A 7,494-nucleotide genomic window follows, 5' to 3' on the forward strand; every position below is an offset into this window, starting at 1 on the left:
AAAACCGGTATTGCAAACACTAGTATTCAATTCACATAGATAAAACACACAAACTGGCATACATTAAAGGTATCATAAAATAATATTCAAATTCATCCTCATTTTACTATTAAAATACACAAAGGAAAAAGTTTTCTTTGAGTGAAAGTTATGTTGATTTCAAACAAAGGGAAAATGTAAATAAGAAAGGTTATACCTCATTGGAATTTAAATATAAAAATTAAATTTGTTTCAGATGATAAAACATATATTTTGATGACAGTTAATAACGTAAAATCATCATCAGATTTATTTCAAATTTGTCAGAAAAGAAACCACATGGAACAGACAAATCAAACAAAAACAAAAACATTGAGCTGCTGTTGCCAGTTCTCATACTATATGTCCGAAACTAGTCTCATTGCTTACAATGCGGAGCAAAAGGATTGATTAAAATTTATAAATGTGACTTAAAGTTCTTTATTTTTTGGAAATCATAATCATGACCCTCAATCAATAATGACAAATTAATCTGTTTACTCAACTGTTAATTTAATCTAGCTGTGCGAGTTCGACAATTTAGATATTTTATCATAATGTCCCCGGTTAGAACTTAAGAGCGAGGTCTGGTAAAAATAAAATTGCATTACTAGATGCGGGATTTATTGAACTCAGTTTTGCGTTAATGTTTTTCCACCGCATTTCGTGAAAAAATTAGGAAAGAACTTTGAAAGATTTTAATAGGAACATGAAAATTGAACTATGAGAAGTGGAAAAGTGAGTACGAATCAGGCAAAGAAAATGTTTTGCTTTTTAAAGCTCCCGAAGATGAGGAAAAAATTAAATGAAACTCTTTAATTCCCTCTAAAAATGTCAACGCTTTAGTCTGCTCCATATAGCCCCCCCCCCCCCCCCATACCGCGCACAGCTTTGGCGGGAATCGTTGTTTTAAGAACCTCCAGTTTATCGAGATGACCGACAGCTTTTTCTTTGATGCAGATCTCCACCATGAGCCAAACTCCCCTTTCCCGGTCACCATCCTTGATTTGCTATTATTATTGCCTTAGCTATTATTATTGGAATATATTGCTGTAATATTTGATAAAATGGCCCACGGCTGTTTTATGCAGAAACTTAAATTTAGCTAGGAATGCTCGTCCCAAAAGTGATGTCACACCGTCCCCTCAATTTTACAGAGTCCCCCTCCCACTATCCCCTAAATAGATAGCCCAAAGACCCCCCCCCCCCCCCGCCTCACCGAATTTTTGAACTTCCAATCTTCCAATAAAACTAAAATCTGTTTAACTTCTCGAAACTTTTTTTAAAAGTCGCAAAATCAATTCTAAATTTACCAACTTTTCTACTTTATAAAGAACTTGAAAATCAGACAGCATATTTTAGCACATTTAATTAAATGATTAAAATATACATTAATACAATTTAATAAGCATGCTTATAAGTTCATTCGCAGTTATGTAATTTTGTGAATGTAAGTTTGGAATTTTTCCTGTAGATCTGCGATGCAACTGCGACAATGCAAAATGCGATGCTTCCATTTTTTTTAATGATTTTAAATATATTTAAGGGGGAATATGAGTCTCCCAACTGCTCCAAATATTCATGCTTTTGAACTTGACACCTCTCCAGACCCTCAGAAGAATGTTAATTGCTAATGCATGAATTTCATCAGTATTTCTTTGCTGATCGGTATTGACGTATACTACTATGATTAATAGAAGTAATCATTCTCAGGATTAAAAAAAGGTTAATCCAGAGCGATGTCCTACGAGAAGTGTCTATGGATCTCCAAATTTCACAGATCTTGACAGCTGACCAAGGCCGTCCAGAATTTGTTTTCGGGAGGGACCCGGATTCGCACATTGCCCTAACACACACTAGAGATGAGTTCGGGCTCATTTTTGACAGCCCGGACCCGCCTGAGCCCGAAAGCAGACCCTGAAGTGGTTTTTGGGGGGGAAAAAATAGGAAATAAGGAATCAAAAATTGAAAAAGTAGGAAAAAGATCACTTAAAAAAGTAGGAAAAAATAGGAAGAGATGGGACTACACACACGTCAAGAGGAAACAAATTTAGAGTATAAATTTTATTTCTAACGTAAAATAAATTAACAGTATTTTTGATTTAAAACTGTCCCAAAAATAAACTAACAGTACTTTTGAAGTATTAAAGGGATTTAATGGAAGGCCGAGTGGCAAAAACAAAACGAAAGAAACAAACTGACAATCATCAGTATGAAAAATAAACTGGTGAAAACAAAGATATATGAAAATAAAATTCAAACAAAGAAACACTTTTCAGCAATACAGTAATAAATTTTTAAGTATGAAAGAATTAAATGCAATATAGCGATTGCAAAATAATAATAATAATAACTCATATTTTGGGGCAATAAAATAATCTTTGTCAAAGATTTGTTTTGTCAAAAACGAAAACATTCCTTCGAGAGCTTCCATTTATTATTTGAAAATACCAACACTTTCAGCTCCTGTTGTCAAAACTATGATACAAAAAGCAAAGCAAATATTAAATTAGTTTTAGTTAAAAATAACCAGCAGCTGACATGCATTCTTGCATAAACAGGGGCAGATGTTTGAATTTGAAGAAAAAGGAAAAAGACTGAAAATGCAGAACTAAAATAAATTTGTTCTTAAATATGGGACATAAAATTTATATTAAAATAATTAAACTAAATAAATAACGAAAGAAGTAAACTAAAGGGTCTGTGTTATGTTAGGTAGTTTTAGCATTCAAAATAAATTTTTGTTTCACGCACGTCATTTATGGGGAGTCAGGGGGGTCAATTTCTCCCTTCACTGGCTTTGGAAAATTAATGCTTAACTATACAAGCTTGTTCGGTTTTTGTTGTTTTAAGATAAAATTTGCATTCAGTATACATCCTTTGCTAGCCACCCCCGGGGGAAAACCAGAATGACGGGACAGTTTTAATTTGAATCAAGCAATAAAAACGAATATTGTTTTATTGGTTTGGGCGATTTTTTACCTCTTTCTTGTTCCAAAATTTGTCACACACACACAAAAAAAAGGAAAAATACATGCATGGTAAACATAAAATTTTTATTAAAGCCAACGATCAGTTGCTTCTTTGTGCATAAGAGCGAAGACATGTAGTTTCGTTCGATCCTCATCATACGACCAAAATATTCATTCGGAAATTGTTCTCGAAATTGAGAGTGAGGGGGGGAGTACCTAGTATCAAACGCCAGCATATATCTTTTCCACCCCCCCCCCCTTTGACTAGGCGTCCTAAGTACAATAACTTATACAGTACATACTTGCTTGTGGCTCTATCCCCCCACTTATAAAAATGTAAAGAAATAACAACAGAATCTCGCATTTAAATTGATTACCGGTTTTTCTCCAAAAATCGGGAACGTTTTGCTTGCCCATCTAGGTTTTGCCGTGGGGTTTTTTTTTTTTTTTTGCAAATACACTCTTTACAAGGAAAGAAAATGAAATTTTATAATCATGTTTACGATTTAGAATGAACAATAATCATATTTATGCATAAAAAAAAGTTTGTTTCAGCGATTATTTCTGAAGTGATCCGTTTTTGCAAATTTCTGTTCTGTGCCTTTTATTTTGTACTAACATCAATAGAATATGTAAAGTGTACAGGTTTTTCATTTTTTGCTTCCTTACATTCCTTTTATGGCTTTTCATTGCCTTTCTGTTTAAACAGAGCTCCGTTTCACTTGTAATCAACTATACAAAAAATTGGTAAATAGGAAACTCGGCTTTTCCCGCACTTTTTGGACAGTTGGACTTTACTTAAAGCTTCTAATTGAGGGGTAAATACTATATAATTGCATCAGAATGGGTCAGTATCTGTTTCTTTATTGTTTCTCTAAAACAGTGAGACTGAAGTCAGGCGATAAAAAGAAAGGTCGATCATAAACGCCGCAACGGCATAATAAGTCACTTACGAATTAACTTTTAAACATGCACACGCCGCAGTGTTCCTGTCAATAATTACTGTAGTCAGTGAATTAAAAACATAGGATTCGCTTGTTTCTTTTGCTGTTTAAAATTGAAACATGCAGAAAATTATCGGTGCGGCATCGTAAAAATAAGAAAAAACGCACAATTAGAAGTGGTATACTAAACAAAGAAAAAGTAGGAAAAAAAAAGGAAAAAGTAGGAAAATAAGGAGAGAGCTCTAAAAAGTAGGAAAAAGTAGGAAAAATAGGAACTCTTCGGGGTCTGCGAAAGAAACTTTCTTGTATCAAAAATCGAGCCTTATACAGTCTGACATGATCTCTCTGTTAATGAAAAATGTTATGTCATATGTTCTTCATTAACAGAAGTTTCTAAATTTTCTCAAAATGCTCCACTTAAAATGCATTACTGTGTATGACATATTGCAATAGTAATCGCAAAAAACCCCACTATAAATAAGAGTTAATTTCTTTAATTTTTTGGTTAAATTTTCACATTGATTGAACTGATTTAAATGTTCCTTTCATTTTCTCACAGTAGGAAAATGTTTATTTGCTTTGAATTTGTTTGGAGACTGACGATTGAATATCTTTGCTTGAGTCTGAGCCCGAAACCTATTTTTGGTTCTAGAGCCCGAGCCCGCTTCGGGTTGAGCCCGTCTCATCTCTGACACACACATACGTACATGCATAAAAATATTGAACACTGAAAAGATATTTTTGTCTCGTTTTTTAATGATTCCACTGTTGGACTGTTGTTTTTATTTTAATTTCTTAATATTTTTTTTTATGGATAACATGAAAGTGTAACTTTAAGTCGGATTTCAGGGTCCCATAATTTCAGGGGGTTCGGGGGTTTCCCCCTCAGGAAGTTTTTTGAAAAATAGATATAAAAATCTGCATTTTGAGGTCTTATATGGGGTTATTGAGACTACAAAAATTTGAAGAAAAAAGGCAAACAAAGTCTTTCAAAAGTTATGCATTCTTTTGCAAATCAAAATCAATTAAAATAAAAATTGCTTGCTCCACAAATCGTTGACATTTATCAACCGAGAGGAAAAACGAGAAGCACATCGTCATTTGCTAATGTCGGCTTTTAGTGTAGCTTGTTTTTGATAACTTCCCCAACATCCCTCTCCCCCTTTTTATCAAATGCTCTACAGTATAAAAATTGTACAAAATGGTTTAAACGAAATGGTGTAGAAATTCAGAAAATAAGAATGAAAGAGTAATATTCTGGCCATTTGGACAATTCATACTTTATTTTCTTGATAAGAGACAAAACTGAAGAACGTTTCAATAAATATCAAAAACTTAAATAATTTTCAAAAAGCAGTTGAAATTATTTAAAGCACTTTATTTGCACTTTTCAGAAGTTGATTTCACAGTCTTACAAAATGATTATAACTTTGTAAGACATACATGTTTTAAGTTAAAAATAAATGTATATATATAACGAAATATTTCTCAAAACAAACATTTTTCAATCATAAGTAGGGCAGAAAATGAAATCGAGTAGAGTAAGTGTAATTTTTTTCTTCTGATGCTTAAGATATTGTTACAAATTCTGTAAATAGTAATTATTGTAGGAACGTAACCTGTAAATAGTTTCCCGTAATGAATATACAACCCCTTTTTCATATGGCTAAAGCAGTGGTTGGAAGTAGCGCACTACAAGTAGCGACGCTACTGTAGTAGCTACATTTTTTAGTAGTTTGTAGTGTAGCGCACTACTTTTTAAAAAAAGTAGTGTAGTGAGTAGTTAACTACAAAAAATAGTAGTTTGTAGCGATTTCTGGAAACTACTTTTAAATAAACTGAAAAAAAAAATCAAGGTTCAAACGAATTTAACTGGCGTAAATTTTACACAAGGTACATCATCAGATGCAATGAGAAATAAGACTCATAAAAATACCAGCTGACCTCAGGCATTTCATTTTGACGCCATACGTTCTATATGTTTGACGCAATTAGTTTGTCATCGTAATTTTCATATTTCACCAATATTTATATGGAAAAAAGCACTTATTTTCGCAAAAATGAAGATAGCGGTGATTTCGCAAGTTGAAAATTTTGTGAATTTTATATGAACAGACCGAAGATTGTAAAATAAAAATATTTCAGCGAGGCTTAAATTTTCGACAGTATTCACCTAATAAAAAGGAGCTACTAAAAATGTTATAGAAAAAGAAAAAATTGAACTGTTCTGGACGACTTACAATAAATACCAGCATTACAGTGTATGAGAGTATGATAACGGGCATTTTTCATAGTGTCTTCTGATGAGTTAATTTATCAATCGTTTTTTGTTCAAACCTCTTACGGTGTGTGTAAGGGTGTCCCCCCCCCCCCAAAAAAAAATCGAAAGTTGATTTTTCAAGTCGCACACTCTTATATTTTATCCTTTTACGTCAAAAAAAAAAGAAGAAAATCATATTATTTGAACAACGGCAACAAGTGCCGATTATGTCTGAAAGTGAGAACCAGCACTTGTAATGCTAGGCAAAATTAAAATAAAATGTTTTTTTAGAAACTAAAAATTTATGTTGATAAAACATTGCTCTTATACCCCACATATGCACCTCAAAAACATTTATTTAAATTAAAAGCCATTTAGATATCCCACTCGTGGCCTAACATTTATAATTTTCATCAAAAAATTAAGTTATTGATACACATTTTCAGAAAAGTAAGATTTTACGAAATTATCAAGCTGAAAAAAAAAAAGAAAAAAATACAGTAAAATAGAAAAGTGGGTAATTAGCGTTAAATAGAAATTTTTGTTTTCCTGCAATTTTTAAGTCTCCCACATAGTACTCAAAGATATGGATTTTTTCCAGGTTGAGTTAAAATTTTCATTTAAAATACTATATTATGTATTTATTATTCGTTTGTAATTGTTGATTTGTAAATGTGTTCGCCAGTAATTTTTGAACTTGATATTCTATTTAAATTTATATGTAATTTTTTAAAAGATAACTGACAAAAAAATCATTTTTTTAAATAAAATTATAAATTTTAGGTCAAGTGTGACATATCTAAATGTTTTTTAATTTGAATAAATGTTCTTTTGGTACATGTGGGGAAACGTTTTATTAACAGAAATTTCGAGTTTCTAAAAAAATTTTTTTTTCTTTTTTTCAATTTGGCCTAGCATACAAGTACTGTTTTACACTTTCAGGTGCAAGTCGGCACGGATTGCCGTTGTGCAAATTATATGAAACTTTTTCTCACGATTGTTTTGACACAAGAGGAAAAATACAAGAGGGTGTACGACTTGAAATAACGACTTTCATTTTTTGAGGGACAAACTATTGCGTATGCTTTTTATTTACTTATTTTTTTAGAAAGTAGCGAAGTAGCGACTACATTTCAAAAGTAGTTTGTAGTTGCTACATTTTGAAAAAAGTAGTTGTAGTTGTAGTTAACTACATTTGTAACAAAGTAGTTGTAGTTGTAGTTCGCTACAAAAAAAATGTAGTTTTTCCAACCACTGGGCTAAAGTATACGACCCCTATTTCCTTTTTGTTTGATAACGG

This window comes from Uloborus diversus, chromosome 6 (assembly GCF_026930045.1).
Source record: "Uloborus diversus isolate 005 chromosome 6, Udiv.v.3.1, whole genome shotgun sequence".
Taxonomy (NCBI): domain Eukaryota; kingdom Metazoa; phylum Arthropoda; class Arachnida; order Araneae; family Uloboridae; genus Uloborus; species Uloborus diversus.